Genomic DNA, 17,717 nt, shown 5'->3' on the forward strand with positions numbered 1-17,717 from the left:
CAAAAGTTCCGTTTTCCCTTAGTGGCGAAAAAAAAATTGTAGATCCGAACCAAAAAAATCCGAGTCCTATAAAAGGCAAAAAAAAAGTGGTGAAAAAAAAATACTAGATTCAATTCCTTTAAAAACCGGAAAAAAAGTCTGATTCCTATAAAAGCAAAAAAAAAACTGAAAATACATCTAAAAAAGTTTGTCCGATTCCCTAAGAAAGTGGCGAAAAAAATAGTTCGTAAAAAATAAAAAGCTTGTTCGTATAAAATAAAAAATGCACACGAGAAAAAAATTGAAAGGGCGAAACAAAGTCTGATTTCTAATCGATATATATCTCTTCTCTATCTCTAATATAATCTAACTATTTAAAAAGATAAAATACACGAGAAAATAAAAACGGTTCAAATAAACGCGTGAGAAAAAAGTCAGAAAAAGTGCAAAAAAACAAACACTCCAAAAAGGTTTTCCATCTTCCATAAAAAAAATAAAAAAACGGGCGAGAAAAATTATTTCCATCGTCGGTAATTTTTTTAAAGAAAACATGCGAGGAAAAAACAGTCAGAAAAAACGCGCCAATTTAACAAATGGTTTTAAAAAACCGTGCAAGAAAAAAACACCGTCTATTAAAAAAATCGCTCTGAGTCGGATATGATCCATCGATGTTTTTGCCACCTACTACACGGCTTTTATTTCGTCATATATTCTCCTTACTGAAAAAAAAAGAAAAAAGAACATTTGAAAAAAAAACAAGCAAAAAAACGCGCGAGAAAATAATTGGCAAAAAAAAGGCAAAAAAACACACGAGAAAAGAAAAGCAAAAAATGGAGAAAAATATGGTTTTCGTTGTAAATAAAAAAGCAAAAAATACATGCTAGAAAAAAACTTTTAAGAAAGAAATACGCCATTCAACTTTTAAGAAAGAAATGCGCCATTTCTGAATGGTTTGAGAAAATTGGGCAAGAAAAAAACACCGTTTATAAAAATACAAGCCGCTCATTAAAATACAAACATTGTCATTGACATGATTATTCATGAAAAATATATATTATCATTAGAATTTTTTCACCCGTTGCAACGCACGGGCATTTTTGCTAGTTCAAGTCTATTTTCGCAGGTGCCGTCGCAGGCGGACATTAAATTTCATCCCGATTTCTATTTTTATAGGCGGTAATTTGGTTCTAAGGGTCATGTCCGCTTGCGAAAATAATACACCGTGTCTGAAAAAATGATTTTTCTATTAGTGGTTCGGCATCGGCAACTTGCTCGATGACATCGGCGCCGACGGCGACCGGACGATCGTCGTCTCGATCGTGACGAGGTCCGGCTGCGATTCGGTCACCATAGTGTTTGATGTGTAACTAATGAATAATACGGTATAAATAATGACATAATTACTGACTAGTCGTTCTTTGATTAAATGGCGTCATTAGTCGTTCTTTGATTGAATAGCGTCAATAGACTCCCATGACGTAACGTTGTTCCTTAGTACCCGTACTACTTGTTGTAATTAATAAGGAAATAAATATTGACTCGTCGTTCTTTGAATTTAAATGGTGTCAATGGTCAATAAAAACCTTAGGGGATGATTAAAATGGAATGGAAGGAGTAATTAGTAATGTCAAGACCTAAAAACCTTAGGGGATGATTAAAATGGAATGGAGGGAGTAATTAGTAATACCATTGCAAATATAGAAGCATAGTAAGAAAGAAAAAAGTGGGCGCTACACTACAGTATACACACTAGAGTGGATTCTAAATTCTTAGGATCAGGCATTCTTTCGTTATTTGCATATCATCCAAATTATTATGAAAAAAATTAAAAAAATTTAACTAAATAGATTAATATGTGATAGATCATTCCATAAGCATGCAAGTTAAAATTCAACCATTACATGTTAAAAAAAATTAAGCTATAAATAGTTAACGTATATTCATAGTTAAATTTTGTTTTTTTTCCATTACAATCTGTAGAAGTTAATTTTGGTATTGCATGTTTATGGAGTGATTGATCATATATTAATTTATTTTATTGATTTTTTTTAAAAAAAATTTATAACCATTTAGATGAGATGTAAATAACGAGTGATCTATTCTCAATAGTTTAGATTAATAGTTTCTCGTATACACACGCATTGCCCTATAAAATACACACACCACTGCAAGAACTAGTTTACAGCTGAATGCCGCCATGGAGAGCATCAATGTAGCACGAGGTGCATCCGTGACGCCTCGCATGGCGCTGCCGTGCATCAGCAACCTCCAGACCCTTCACTACAACCTGCTCTTGCACCGCAACCGCAAGACGAACGGGAGGAAACTGCGGAGCGTGTCATGCAGGGCGAGCGCCGGCCGAGGCGGCGGCCGCGGCCTCGACCGCCGCGACGTGCTCCTTGGCATAGGCGCAGCGGCCGCCATGGTGGCCACGCAGGGCGGCGGCGGCGCGCTCGCGGCGCCAATCCAGGCCCCGGACCTCGGCCACTGCCACGAGCCCGTGGACCTCCCCGACCCCGACACAGCGCCGGAGATCAGCTGCTGCCCGACGTACAGCGCCGGCACCGTCGCCGTCGACTTCACGCCGCCGCCGGCGTCCTCGCCGCTCCGCGTGCGGCCGGCGGCGCACCTGGTGGACATTGCGTACTTGACCAAGTACGAGAGGGCCGTGTCGCTCATGAAGAAGCTCCCCGCCGATGATCCCCGCAGCTTCAAGCAGCAGTGGCGCGTGCACTGCGCCTACTGCGACGGCGCGTACGACCAGGTCGGCTTCCCGGGTCTGGAGATTCAGATACACAGCTGCTGGTTCTTTTTTCCATGGCATAGGTACGGTACGTGACAACAACATTATACTCCGTCCCAAAAAAACAAATTTCTAGCTACGAAACTAGACACATACACATGTGTCCAGATTCGTAGGTTGGATTGATATTTTATTAGACGGAGGAGGTATATACGGAGACGTCCGTCGATGATTCTTACATACCACTTACCACTTACTAGTAAATAGCTATAAATTTTCTAAAATAATTAATAAGAAAATATGAGATATATCATTTCACAAATTAACACATAAGCTCAAATTTGAAATCTACAAATTGTAAAAAAAAGAGAGAGATAAATTATTAAAACTAGTCAACTTACATCCGCACCTTTATTTTTTTTTCTGTTGTAAAATATAGAAGTTGTGTTTGAACTTATATAAAAAAGTAATACTCCAGCTAATGTTAATTTATCTTATTTTTAAAATTTTCTGTTGTAAAATGTAGAAGTTGAGGGGTATATTAGCCTTTTGAGTATATCTCACGTTAATTTATCTTATTTTTTAAATTTTCTGTTAACTATATATTAAATTAAATGACATGAAAAAGAAGGGATACCCCTCAAAAGGCTAATAAAGACACTTTCCCCAAATATACATCCCGTCTCGTCTGGTTCGTGTACGGGCATCCAGCTATATGTGCTGATGTGGCTGTGATTCTCTGCATGCACTGGACCCATGCGTATGAACGTGCAGGATGTACCTGTACTTCCACGAGAGAATACTGGGCAAGCTCATCGGCGACGAGACGTTTGCGCTGCCGTTCTGGAACTGGGACGCGCCGGCCGGCATGTCGTTCCCGGCGATCTACGCCAACTGCAGGCTGTCGTCGCTGTACGACCCAAGGCGAAATCAGGCGCACCAGCCACCGTTCCCGCTCGACCTCAACTACAACGGAACCGACCTGTCGAAACTAGATTTCGGCAATAATAAAAGGGGGTGGCTATCAAGCTAGGAAAGTGTATGGGTTTGGAGACAAAGGATTTATACAGGTTCAGGCCTTCTTACAAAAGAAGTAATACCCTACTCCTGTCCGGGGATGAATCCGCCGAGTGTGTTATTGATTGTATGATTTGGAGAAAATCCAACCTCCGCCCCTAGAGGCACCCGGACCCCCCTTATATATGGGAAAGAGTCCGTGTTACAAAAGATAATCTATATTCCTAACGGAATATGTAAATACAGATAAAATACAGTCGTGACCGACTAAGTCTCAAGGTGTTTCCTTGATGTACAAGTTAAGAAACAAACCCAGGATACACATAAGATATTCTATCTATATTCGGTATCCTATATCCAGTCCAAATATCATCGCCGTGTAGATATGGGATATCCATAATCTCCACAGTAGCCCCCGAGACCTTTGCAGTCAACCATCATAGCCTTCTCAAAGATAATAATCCGAGTGCTTCAAAACTTATCATGCCAAGACCTGCCGAGTAGCGAAGACGAAGACTGTAAAGGGCGAAAAGATAAAAATATGGTGCATCGAATAGATGCACCTAATTAGGTGTAGCCCCCAACTATGTGATTAGTTAACGAACTAAACATATAGTTGAGAAACAAAATAATAACACAATTGTGCATCATATGACAAAAGCATACACGGCGCCTAGATAGGCATGCTAGCCGACTGCTTTTTAGCCATAATGAAAAGAGTCCGAGTGGTTTACACTCTAAAAGGTTCACGAATGAACACACTGGACAGGCATCCGAATATAAAACTCTAAAGATTACCCACCAAGTATTATAAAAATTATGGTAATGAATAAGTCTAATAGCCTGGGCCATGACTATTTACCATAATGAAAATAGGTATATAACATACCAAGGAAGTGACTATGATAAAAACAAGTCATTCCAAATTAACCCAGACAGCTTTTGTAGCCTAATAAAGCTAACAAAAAGCAGTATAACACCTTTCTGTCGGGCACCTTTTAATTTGCATTGCAATAATTCCAAAGAATTATATGACCGCATAAAAAGGATTTTATCAGCATTGGGCAACACTATTGTGCGCATAATATTGCCAAAGCAAAATATGCCTAAGTCCCTAAGGAACACAATGGGCCACGCTGTTAAAAGTATTGGGCTGAAGTACTGTTCAGGCCTAGGCCCATTTGCTCCTCCGATACCCTTAACAAGAAATCCCGAGATCCAAGCAACGCTTCGTCTCCCCCGCCGGAACTCTCGCCATTTTCCCCACTCCTTGCTACAGTGCAGAACTGCGCCGGCGAACTAGGGTTCACCACTCCACTCAAATCCACCTTCGAAAAAATGCATCAAAATCCTTCCCGTGATCCACCGCCTCAATTCCTCACCTCTCCCAAGCCATCCCTCGAATCAAATCAGCGCATTCGGGGAAAATCGATGGCGGAGGAAAAAGAAAGCTTTGAAGGCCAGTGGGCGCCATCCGACGTAACGGAAGAGAACCTGAAGGAGATGGTGGCGCACGGCGTTCTCCCTGCCAAGGAGATCATCGGGTGGCGGCCAGCGTGCGGTGAGACTTTTCCGACCCCCGATACACATGAGATTGTGGTCTTCTCTCATTTCTTCTATGGCGGCTTCGCCCTTCCGACCTCGAAATTTTTCCGCGGGATATTAAGCTTCTATGGAATCAGCTTGCATCACCTAAACCCGAATTCCATAGTCCATATCGCCAATTTCATCCATGTTTGTGAAGCCTTTTTGGGAATTAGGCCCCACTTCGCTCTGTTTTGCCGGATCTTCTTTCTCAAGCCCCAACCGAACAAGAATAAGCCATGTGTAGTCGGAGGGGCAGGATTTCAGTTGAGGGGAACTCTGAGTCAGAAGTACTTCTCTATGCCCTTCAAGACCTCAAACAAAGGGTGGCATGCGAACTGGTTTTATGTTCAGAATCCTGAGCCTGCTCTTCCCGAGTATTCTTGTCTTCCTCCGGTGTACCAAGATACTTGGAACTCTCTTCCAATCGGAGATGAAGCTGCCCAAGCTTTGGAATTGTTGGATCGCATGTTAAAACTCAAAGAACAAGGCTTGCAAGGAGAGCAGATCACTCGGCATTTCATCAAATGCCGACTGGCGCCAATTAAAGAAAGATCCCGTACAGCTTTTGAGTTTGACGGCAAGCATGATCCTAATCGCGAAGAACCAGACTCTCTGGATTTCAAAATCATGAAGGAGAGAATGTATAAAATCTTCTCAAATGCCATCGTCGTCAGCTACTCACATCAGCTGCCAGTTGTGCCATATAATGCATTCAATCCGCCTCCGCAGGTATGCATCTGAAATCTTCAATCTATGACCAAAACATTATCTTGTCTTCATGTTGAATTAATTAACCGTGGAAGCATCTCATTTAGGAATATGCATTGATGAAATCTGATCCCCCAATCACTCAGCGCCGGTCACCTCGTCAGCACACCGTTCAGGGAAGTGGAGGGCCGACAATCAGGTCAGACCCACAACCTCAAACCTCCAAACCGGCTGGGCAGACAGGTCCTCGCAAGAGAAAGCTGGTGCTTAATGACGATGAGGGCGATGACAGCAACAAATCTGGGGACAAGGGCACTCCCAACAAACTCCCAAAGCATACCATGCCCGGGAAAAAACTGGCTGGCCGTCAAATTCCAAAGATTAGAACATCTTCCAGGTATAAACCTCTCGATACCATTTTATTTCGGCATGCTTCTCTTATAGAAATTATGCTAAATGTCAAAAGGACACTTTGCAGGAAACCATCCGACATAGATCCAACTGGAAAAGATCCTGATCCGGCTGTGACAGAGCCAAATTTATCCAAAGACGCTGAGCCGACTGCCGAAAATCAGCCGAATGCCGAAAGCCAGCCGACTGCCGAAAGTCAGCCGACTGGCGCCCAAGCTTCGGACGACAAGGCCAATCCGAGTGATCAGCCGCCGACTGGAAACCAGTCGGCAGCAACTGAAACTGCAACAACCCGAGAGCCCCCGACTGGAAACCAGTCGGATGTAGATCTAAATCAAGAGATTCCTGAAGCTGAAGCGCAGACAACTTCTCAAGGACCAAAAGTTGGTAATGACTCAGTGATTGGGTCTCCAGATAAAGAGCAAGGATCCCCTCACGCTCAGCCAGGCACATCCTCAGGTAACTCAACTTCTCAAGTGATGCCACTCTGAATAACTCCAGCTTGTTCGTCTAATATCTTGGGAATACATCAGGTCCACTAGGCGGCGACGAAGAAGAAATTCTCCGCATAAAGGCAGCTAATGACTCTCGTCCTCCTATCTTACTCAAATGGTGGGACGAGAACTCTCAAGTTTCCGGCATTGTTATAAATCGCCAAAAAGAAGACGAGGAAGTGTGCCAGCTGAAGAAAGTACTTGGAGAAGCCACTCGCATTGTGAATGTAAGTCTTCTAGGTGATTGCCTTTGATGACTTTGTTTTTTTGTTAGCAAAACTAATCCCTGAACCACCGTGCAGAGAATCCATCTTCGTAATGAAGCCAAGACTGCAACCTTAGAAAAGCTGGTTCCACATTTGGGAACTCTTGAAGCCGTTAGGGAACAGCTACACGAGGCTAAGGAGCATGCCAAGAAAACGGAGAAGGAATTAAGGGAGCGAATTGCACAGCTCCAGGACTCCAACTTCGAGCTGAGTGGTTCATCAAAAGGTAATCTCTAGATCTGTCCCATTTGTGCTGTCATAACTGGATCCTCAAACATTTGGATTTTAAACAGCGCAAGCCACCAGGATGACTCAAATGGAGAAGCAAATAGAAGCCTTGAAAAAAGACAAGGTAGAACTGGCTGCGGAAAGGGACTCAGCCTTGAAGGAGGTTGAAGGTACTGCCAGCTGACAATTTGAACTGCCCTCTCTGTAAGGCAGCAGATTCTTATTATAAATGTGTTTTGTAGACCGTAAAATCAAATCTCAAGCTCAGTTTGATGTCCTGGTTGGTAAGATCAAGAAGCTTGAAGGAGCAAGAGATGAAGTCGCCAATGTCGCTACACCACTTGTCCAAGCTATGTTTCTTAATAACAGTGGTCCGAGTGCACTTGATGCAACCGAGATCTTTGACAAGCTAAGAGTTGCACCGGATGTGTACTTCAAGAACATCAAGAAAGCTGGAAGTATGGGAGCTAGCATGGCATTGGCAATGACCAAATCCTTGTACCCGAGAATCGAAATTGATACCATTGATGGCTTTGCAGACGGGACAAGTGAAGAAGCTGCTCTTGATCTTATCAGTAATGCTCAAAGTGCGGCTGACAAGATTGCAAGTGATGTTGTAGAGCAATTCCGCAACAACGACCTTCAGCCGAGCAATAATAACTCTGATGATGAAAGGACTGATTCTGACTGAGTGTAAATGTAGCAAATGGAGGCTCAATTTGTACAATACTGGTGTATTTATGCTGTGCTTGATAGTTCTAGCCAAGTCTTTGATTTCTTAAAAGCTTTTATCAAGCTTTGTTGAGCCTAAAACCCAAAGAAGCTATTAAAAACTTTCAGTCCTCGCAGACTAAGTAGAAAAAATCAAACAAGGCAATGATAGACCAAGTAAGCAAATTAAATTGATAAAAAATCACACTCCATTATTATGATGATAGCCCCCGACTGACAACGGCAAGAAGAAAACTTGATGTTGACAGTCAAGATAGGGAAATACAATGATAAGCTTAAGCATAGAAACGACGAAGATGTTCAATGTTCCAAGAGTTGTCGACGAGAGTACCGTCTTCGCGCTTGAGTCGGTAGGAACCTGGTCGGGTGACTTCAGAGATGATAAATGGCCCCTCCCATAAAGGAGATAACTTGTGCCGATCCCGTGTAGTTTGAATTTTCCTCAAAACCAGGTCGCCGACTAGAAAGGCACGGGATCGAACATTGCGATTATGATAACGCCGCAACCCTTGTAAATATCGAGCCGACCGAATCAAAGCTGCTTCGCGGACTTCTTCCAATCGGTGCAAGTCATCCACTCGGTCCTCTTCGTAGCGTTCTTCACGGAAATTTCGAAAGCGCAAAGATTCGAATTCGACTTCACTCGGCAACATTGCTTCTGCCCCATAGACAAGGAAAAAAGGTGACTGGCCTGTGGCCCGACTGGGTGTAGTTCGCAAAGACCAAAGTACTGATGGCAGCTGTTGCACCCATTTGCCGGCATAGGGTTTTAGCCGGTCAAAAACACGTGCTTTAATCCCTTGAAGTATCATGCCATTGGCTCGCTCCACCTGTCCATTGCTCATGGGGTGTGCCACTGAGGCATAACAAATTTTAATTCCAAAGTCCTCACAAAAGTCTTTAAAAACTCCACCAGTGAATTGTGTGCCATTATCAGTGATGATCCGATTGGGCACTCCAAATCTATGCACAATGTTGATGAAGAAGTCTCGAGCATTATCTGCTGTGATTGTGACAACCGGTTTAGCTTCAATCCACTTGGAGAATTTGTCAATGGCCACAAAGAGATGTGTGTAACCGCCGACTGCCTTTTTAAACGGGCCAACCATGTCGAGCCCCCAAACCGCAAACGGCCAAGACAGCGGGATAGTTTGCAACTCTTGAGCTGGCAAGTGAATTTGTCTAGCGAAAAATTGGCAACCTTCGCACGTGCGCACAATCTTGTCGGCGTCGGACACTGCAGTAGGCCAGAAAAAACCCTGCCGGTAAGCTTTGCCGACAATGGTGCGTGCAGCGGCATGGTTTCCGCATATCCCAGAATGTATGTCCTGCAGCAATTGTCTCCCTTCCTCTAAAGATACGCAGCGTTGCAGAATTCCTGAAGGGCTTTTCTTGTATAACTCAGCTTCATGCATAACATAAAGTTTGCTCCGCCTTGAAATCCGCTCGGCTTCATCTTTGTCTTGAGGGAGTTCTTGAGAAGTCAAAAATCGTATGAGGGGTTCTCGCCAGTCGGTTTCAACCATAGCGACGTCATGAGTGCCCGCAACTTGAGTGGTATCTTTGTGAGGTACTGTCGGCGTATAAAGGTGTTCGACGAAAACATCAGAGGGCGCCACCTCGCGCTTGGATCCAAAGTTGGCAAGTCTATCGGCGGCTTCATTATTATGTCGAAGAACATGACTGAGCTCGAGTCCATCGAACTTATCTTCCAATTTGCGTACCTCTTGTCGATATGCCATCATGTTGTCGTCAAGGCAGGACCACTCCTTCATAACTTGGTTGACAACCAGCTGTGAATCGCCTCGAACTATTAGACGCTTTATCCCTAGGGAAATTGCAATCCGCAGTCCATGAAGGAGGGCCTCATATTCGGCGACGTTGTGGGACGCCGAAAAATGTATCCAAAGCACGTAGCTCAATCTTTCTCCAGTTGGGGAAATCAAAACCACTCCTGCTCCAGTGCCCGAAAGTCGTTTGGATCCGTCAAAATGCATGGTCCAGTGCTCCATGTTCTCCGCGGGGGTATCCTCCTGGCACTCGGTCCATTCGGCGACAAAATCAGCTAACGCTTGGGACTTGATTGAAATTCGGGGCTTGAATGATATGTCCAAAGACATCAACTCCAAAGCCCACTTAGCAATACGTCCGTTTGCTTCGCGGTTGTGCAGTATATCACCGAGTGGAAATGATGTGACCACCGTTACCGAGTGACCTTGAAAGTAGTGAGATAGCTTCCTGGTAGTAATTAGAATACCATATAACAGCTTCTGAACCTGAGGGTACCTCGTTTTGGAGTCGGCTAGGACCTCGCTGACAAAATAAATCGGTCGTTGGACTTTCTGGACATGGCCTTCTTCCTCGCGTTCAACAACCAAGACTGTGCTCACAACCTGGGAGGTGGCTGATACATACAGCAACAACGGCTCCTGCGGGTGTGGTGAGGCTAAGACTGGTGGCTCAGTGAGGAGTTTCTTGAAATCTTCGAAGGCCTTCTGTGCTTCGGGTCCCCACTGGAAGTTATCTGTTTTCTTCAGCAGCTTAAAGAAGGGCATCCCCCGCTCGCCAAGTCGTGAAACAAATCGGCTGAGCGCCGCCATGCATCCAGTCAGCTTCTGAACATCTTTCTGGGTACTTGGCGGTTTCATGTTGAGGATAGCAGTAACTTTCTCCGGGTTGGCTTGGATGCCCCTATGAGACACCATAAAGCCAACCAGCTTCCCTGACGGTACTCCGAAGGTGCACTTTTCAGGGTTCAATTTCATCCTGAAAGCACGGATGCTCGCAAAGGTTTCTTCTAGATCCGAGATCAAATCATCCTTTTGCTTGGTCTTGACGACTACGTCATCCACATAGGCTTCAACGTTGCGGCCGATCTGCGTTGAGAAGCATCTCTGAATCATGCGTTGATAAGTTGCTCCTGCGTTTTTTAGTCCGAACGGCATGGTGACGTAGCAGTATGCCCCAAAAGGCGTGATGAATGAAGTCTTCAAGCAGTCGGATTCCTTCAGTCGGATCTGATGATACCCCGAGTAGCAATCCAAAAAACTGAGAAGCTCACGGCCGGCGGTCGAGTCAACTACCTGGTCAATGCGAGGCAACCCAAAAGGATCTTTAGGGCAGGATTTGTTGAGGTCGGTATAATCAACACACATGCGCCATTGCCCTGTTTTCTTCCGAACTAGAACCGGGTTTGCCAGCCAGTCGGGATGAAGGACTTCTTTGATGAAGCCTGCTGCTAACAGCTTGGTTAATTCCTCCTTGATCGCGTCTTTCCTGTCTTGTGCAAATCGGCGGAGTCGTTGTTTGATAGGCTTGGCGTCTTCTTTGACATGTAAGGAATGCTCAATCACCTCTCTAGGAATACCGGGCATATCAGATGGTTTCCACGCAAAGATATCTTTATTGTTCTGAAGAAAGGTGATGAGCGCGCTTTCCTATTTACAATCTAACTCGGCGCCTATTACAGCAGTTTTAGCAGGATCAGAGGGATCTAGGGGAATCTTCTTAGTCTTGGCTTCGCTTTCTCCACTCTTTGAAATCTTGGTAGCGGGCTCTTCTCCTTCGCTCGCCGTGGCTGCAGCCAGTCGGATATCCTCTCGGGCAGACGCCATCTCGCGAGTTTGGGCCATGTCGCAACTCTCCTTGTCGCATGTGACGGCTTGCTTGATGTCACTCCGTAGGGATAGGACTCCTCGGGGACCAGGCATCTTCATCATCATGTAAGTGTAGTGCGGGACGGCCATGAACTTGGCTAACGCCGGGCGTCCGAGTATGGCATGGTATGCTGTCTCGAAATCAGCGACTTCAAAGCTGATGTTCTCTGTGCGAAAGTTTTCCCGAGTGCCAAAAGTGACTGGGAGGGTGATCTGGCCGAGTGGAGTTGCGGATAATCCTGGAATCACTCCGTGAAAAGGCGCATTGCTTGGTTTTAACTCGGAGTGAGGGATCTGCATATCATCCAGGGTCTTGGCGAAGAGGATATTGAGTGCACTGCCACCGTCGATGAGGGTTCTGCGAAGCTTGACATTACGGACCACTGGGTCTAGTACCAGGGGGTACCGCCCCGGGTGGACCACTCGGTCAGGATGATCCGAGCGGTCAAACTTGATTGCGATCTCTGACCATCGAAGATATTGGGGCGTGTCGGGCTGAACAGCATTGATCTCCCGTTCAGTCAACTTCTGCTTCCGTTTAGACTCATAAGCCAGGGGGCCGCCGAAGATATGATTGAGCTCCTTGCGGTGATCTTGAAAACCTGCCGGGGTGTCGCCGTCGTCCTTCTTCCTCGACGTGCTTTGTTCTTCGTCAGAATTCTTCCGTGCAGTCTTGGTGTATTGATCCGCGAATTGCTTGTAGACGAAACAATCTTTGGCCACGTGGTTGGAGTTAGGATGGTGCGAGCATTGGGAGTTCATGATCTTGTCGAACGTGTTGACGCGCGAACGCTGTCGAGAAGAGTGACTGGCGGTTGCAACAAGTTCCGCAGGCTTACGCTTGCGGTCCTTATGATTGTTACTTCCACCTCCTCCCGTAGCCGGCGTACCCTTGTTTTGCTTCCAACTGGGACCCGACTGCTTTGATGCGGTGACGGCGTCTTCAGCCTTGGCGTACTCGTTGGCTTTTTCAAACATAAGCTTGACTGTCATGGGGGGCTTACGCCCGAACTTGCCGACCAATTCTTCGTGGCGAATCCCTTTGGTGAATGCGGCAATGATGACGTCATCGGTGATGTCGGAGATCTTGTTACGTTGCTCAGAAAATCGCCGGATGTAATCTCGAAGAGATTCTCCGGACTTCTGAATAACGTTGTAGAGGTCGTATTGTGTGCCGGGTCGCTCAAAGGTGCCTTGGAAGTTGGCGATGAAGTGGTCGCGTAATTCAGCCCAAGATCCAATTGTACCACGGGGTAATCCATGGAGCCAAGATCGGGCCGAATCCGCTAAAGCCACTGGTAAATAGTTCGCCATGGCCTTGTTGTCTCCTCCTGCTGCGCGGATTGCGAGACCGTAGACGGTAAGCCACGATTCTGGGTTAGTGGTACCGTCGTACTTCTCTATTCCAGTCGGCTTGAAGCCGGCTGGCCAATCCACTCGACGCAGGTCGTCGGTGAAGGCTGCTACTCCGTCAAGGTCGTCGTCGTGGCGGTTCGGCGAATGATGATGGCCTCGAGCTGCTCGGCGCTGTATGATTGTGTCGCGAAGATCGACGGGGCGGCGACGAGGTGGTGAGCGAGGCCGTTCCACTCGGCGCTCCCTATATTGGTCGGGAGGTGAGTGAATGGACCGCTCGTCGTGACCCCTGCTCCTGCGATTGGATCCCGCGCCGGTGATGCTGAGGCTTGGATGACGGTAGTCATGAGATCGGAAGTGGGGGACTCGGCTGCCAGTCGGCGTGTGGACGCTTTCGGAGTTAACTGGGACCGAAGCCGCAATCATGGTCTTCGTCTGGTTCAAGATGTTGACGACGTGATCGGATTGATTGAGCTCGTTTTGGTTGAGGAGGGTGTCGAGAAGGGTGATCGCGGCAACCGCATTCTGTTGAGGGGTGCGGAAAACCGGTGTCCCTTCGACATCTTGCTGGTCGATGAGATCACGCGCTCGGCGCCCTGCTTCCAAAGCTCGCTGACGTCGATCCTCAGCCTCCTTCGCGGTCCGCTCACGGTCCTGCTGCTCACGCCGTAGCCGTTCTTGTTCTTGTGCTTGATGCTCCTCCTCCAGTCGGCGACGTTCTTCGGTCTCCCAGGCTTGGCGTTGCTCCTCCGTCTCATTATTGGCCATGAAAACGCCAAAGTAGAGAGGGGTGTAGTTGTCATCAAGGCTTCCGTCGAAGTCGTCGAAGTCGTTGTAGCGAGAACTAAATTCGTCGTACTCCACGATGTCAGTAGGACGTGAGTCGACGGTGGGAGAGCTGTTGTAGTCATCCAGCTGATCCGTCGAAACCGTGCCGAGTGGTTGGAGGATGACGCCGACTTCCCTGAAGCTAGGCGAAATCGGTGTTGAAGCCGACTTCCGCCTAGGCCTACGGGATGAAGACGTTGTCGTGGTGGAAACGGCCGCTAAATCGTCGGGGAGCTTCATCAGGACTGGTGGGTAAGCCCCATCATCTTGATCTGGTGTCGTTGGAGAAGATGCGATCTCGGCCGAGTGGTTTGAAGCCGACTCGGTTGAGATGGTCTTGAAGTAGCTTTCAGCCGCGTTCGGGAATCCAAACGGGACCGAAATCCGGTTCTCTCCCGACTGGTCTGATTCCGAGTCGAGGAGAGAAATCTTGCCGAAGTTGTTGGTGACGAAGTCGAGGCTGCCGAACCGAAACGTCTGCCCGGGCGGGAAGACGAGGTCGTCGATGCCGGAGACGAAACCCATTGCACTGATCGGCGAAAAGCTTGACGCTACCCCTACCTGGCGCGCCAACTGTCGAAACTAGATTTCGGCAATAATAAAAGGGGGTGGCTATCAAGCTAGGAAAGTGTATGGGTTTGGAGACAAAGGATTTATACAGGTTCAGGCCTTCTTACAAAAGAAGTAATACCCTACTCCTGTCCGGGGATGAATCCGCCGAGTGTGTTATTGATTGTATGATTTGGAGAAAATCCAACCTCCGCCCCTAGAGGCACCCGGACCCCCCTTATATATGGGAAAGAGTCCGTGTTACAAAAGATAATCTATATCCCTAACGGAATATGTAAATACAGATAAAATACAGTCGTGACCGACTAAGTCTCAAGGTGTTTCCTTGATGTACAAGTTAAGAAACAAACCCAGGATACACATAAGATATTCTATCTATATTCGGTATCCTATATTCAGTCCAAATATCATCGCCGTGTAGATATGGGATATCCATAATCTCCACACGACCCAACCATCCCGGAAGATCAGCTGATCGATCAGAACCTCAAGATCATGTACCGCCAGGCCAGTAATCACATACACAGTTTGACACAAACTAGGAATTAATTGAAGTAGCTACTGAAAACCGTAGATAGCAAACTCCAAATTAATTAGTCGACTTTAAATTGGATCGCGTGTCTAATATGAACAGTATAATTTATGATGTATCAGATGATTTCGGGGGCTAGGAAGAAAGAGCTGTTCATGGGACATCCGTACAGCGCCGGCGACCAGCCGAAACCGGGGGCGGGCACCGTCGAGTTCGTGCTGCACAACACCGTCCACAACTGGACCGGCGACCCGAGGCAGCCGAACGGCGAGGACATGGGCATGTTCTACTCGGCGGCGCGCGACCCGGTGTTCTTCGCGCACCACGGCAACGTCGACCGCATGTGGTACATTCGCCACGGCCTCTTCCCCCGCGACACCGACTTCACCGACCCCGACTGGCTCGACGCGACCTTCCTGTTCTACGACGAGGAGGCCCGCCTAGTCCGCGTTCGCGTCCGCGACTCCCTCGACGAGGCCGCGCTGCGGTACACGTACCAGGACGTTGGCCCCCTGCCGTGGCTGAACGCCAAGCCGTCCACGGGACCCGCCGGCGCCCTGCCGGGGACCCTGGACAAGACCGTGCGGGTGGCCTTGACGAGGCCCAAGACGTCGAGGAGCCGCAAGGAGAAGGACGCCGAGGAGGAGGCGCCTGTCATCGAGGGGATCGAGGTCCCCGACCACTCCGCGTACGTTAAGTTCGACGTGTTCGTGAACGCGCCCGAGAACGCCGACGTCGCGTCGCGCTGACGCCACACGGGGTCCACCGCGAGGAGAGGAAGCGTTCTCCGAGAAAGACGGTGGCGAGGTTCGGCATCTCCGACTTGCTCGAAGATATCGGCGCCGACGGCCACAAGACGATCGTCGTCTCGATCGTGCCGAGGTCCGGCTGCGATTCGGTCAGAGTCTCGGGCGTCAGCATCGGCTACGTACGCTAAGTGAAGTACAACGTGAACGTAAGAATACGTTTATGTACAATGTGTGACGTGTGATTAATGATTGTATGAGTGTGATGTTGCGTGTGTAATGGTGTAGGCGCGTGTGGGTCTGTCATTAAAAAATGATACCCCGCGCGTTGCTGCGGGATATACAAATCATTTTAGAGATGTGAACTTGTTGAACCGCCGCTAACATCGTGTTGAACTACCGCTAACATCTTGTTTAACTGCCTTACAGGATTAAATTAATATCATTACAAAAGAAAAGCCAAATAACAAAGTAGGTATGAATCCAATTGAGTGTAAGGCATAAAACTCAATGAAAAACTTGATGGTCCACATCGTTGATGATTGATCAATGATAAAAACTATACATGATGTAATTTGGTCTCGATCAGTACTGGCTTTTGTTATAATCGATTGTCAAATAAAAAACTCAGTTCAAACAGTTCAAATTAATGGATTGAGAATATATAATTTGCAAGGAAACCAACTTAAAAATTGTAAAATAATAATTAACAAAAGGGCCGCGGTGTAAAATAGCACCTCTCATGTCTTATCTGACCAGACCGAATGGACGATTTAGCCGATAGTGATCAGAAATGATGTTGTCGGCCTTACTTAGCTGCATATATATAGTGGTGAAGACAAACAACAATCTAGCTAATATATGTATAACAACCTTTTGTTTTTTTCTTTTAAAAATAAACTAATGCAACAGAAAGGGATATTGTTACCATGTATTTGTACATCGGTAAAGTTGATATATCCGGTAGAAATAAATAGAATATGATTACAGAGATTATCTCCTTCAATTTTGTACCCCCAACTGCCCAAGTCAGAAGGAAATTGCAATTTGACCGGTGATTGATCGGCGATGTGATGTTGATCTACATGAGGCAACTTGAGCGAAGCTCCCAGACTTTGCAAGCATGGCAACCTCAATGCCCACCGGTGGTAGTTAGGATTTTAGGGATAACGATGATCAAGGTGATGAGAGGAACATCCAATCGATTGAACTTGTAACCCCTTTCCCTGAATGAATATGCTTCTGTTTTATAGGATAGACATGACTTTTGAGCTCCTCTTGGGGAAAACGGTAGTGCAATCACTTATATCGTATTGGACTACTTGGATCCTTGGCAGTTTCGGCCACATTAGTTACCCGTATGTCATTAATCATCGAGCTGCGGCAGAAAACGTATCATTCCCTGATAGAATTGAAGACGGCAGCGGCAAGCGTGCGGAATGCATGTAGCGTTGGGTGCAACGTTCCTAGCATGTGACGCTAGACGCTTAATTAACATCGAATGGCTGAAAGAAAAGAGGGTGGTGACGTGGAAGCATAAGAACAAAGAGAATTGCTAATAACTACACTAAGTAAGGATCACTTATATAGTATTATAGGATATGATTGTATAAAAATAATGCGTGCATCAGCGTGCATGAACTGATGATTTGGTAACCGCTGCCAATTTGAAATCATTTTTTCAGATAACAACCCGAGGAATTAAGGCTTCAGAGATCAGATGGCATGCCATTAGGCATGCACGCTCTTAAGATGGGTAGAAGATAAGCTAAAGAGAGCATCCGTCCAAACAGGGCCGGCTCTACAATTTGAAGGGCCTTAGGGCGAGCTTGATGGTGTAGGCTCTTAATATGTGTTTTCTATT

At 46.5% G+C, this 17,717-nt stretch overlaps 1 pseudogene; it reads left to right on the top strand.

Moving 5' to 3' along the window:
- Positions 1–2,176: 2,176 nt before the first annotated feature.
- LOC4337053 (polyphenol oxidase I, chloroplastic-like) lies at positions 2,177–16,044 on the top strand (annotated as a pseudogene).
- Positions 16,045–17,717: the final 1,673 nt, after the last annotated feature.

The sequence above is a fragment of the Oryza sativa genome, chromosome 4 (assembly GCF_034140825.1).
Source record: "Oryza sativa Japonica Group chromosome 4, ASM3414082v1".
NCBI classification, from domain to species: Eukaryota; Viridiplantae; Streptophyta; class Magnoliopsida; order Poales; family Poaceae; genus Oryza; species Oryza sativa.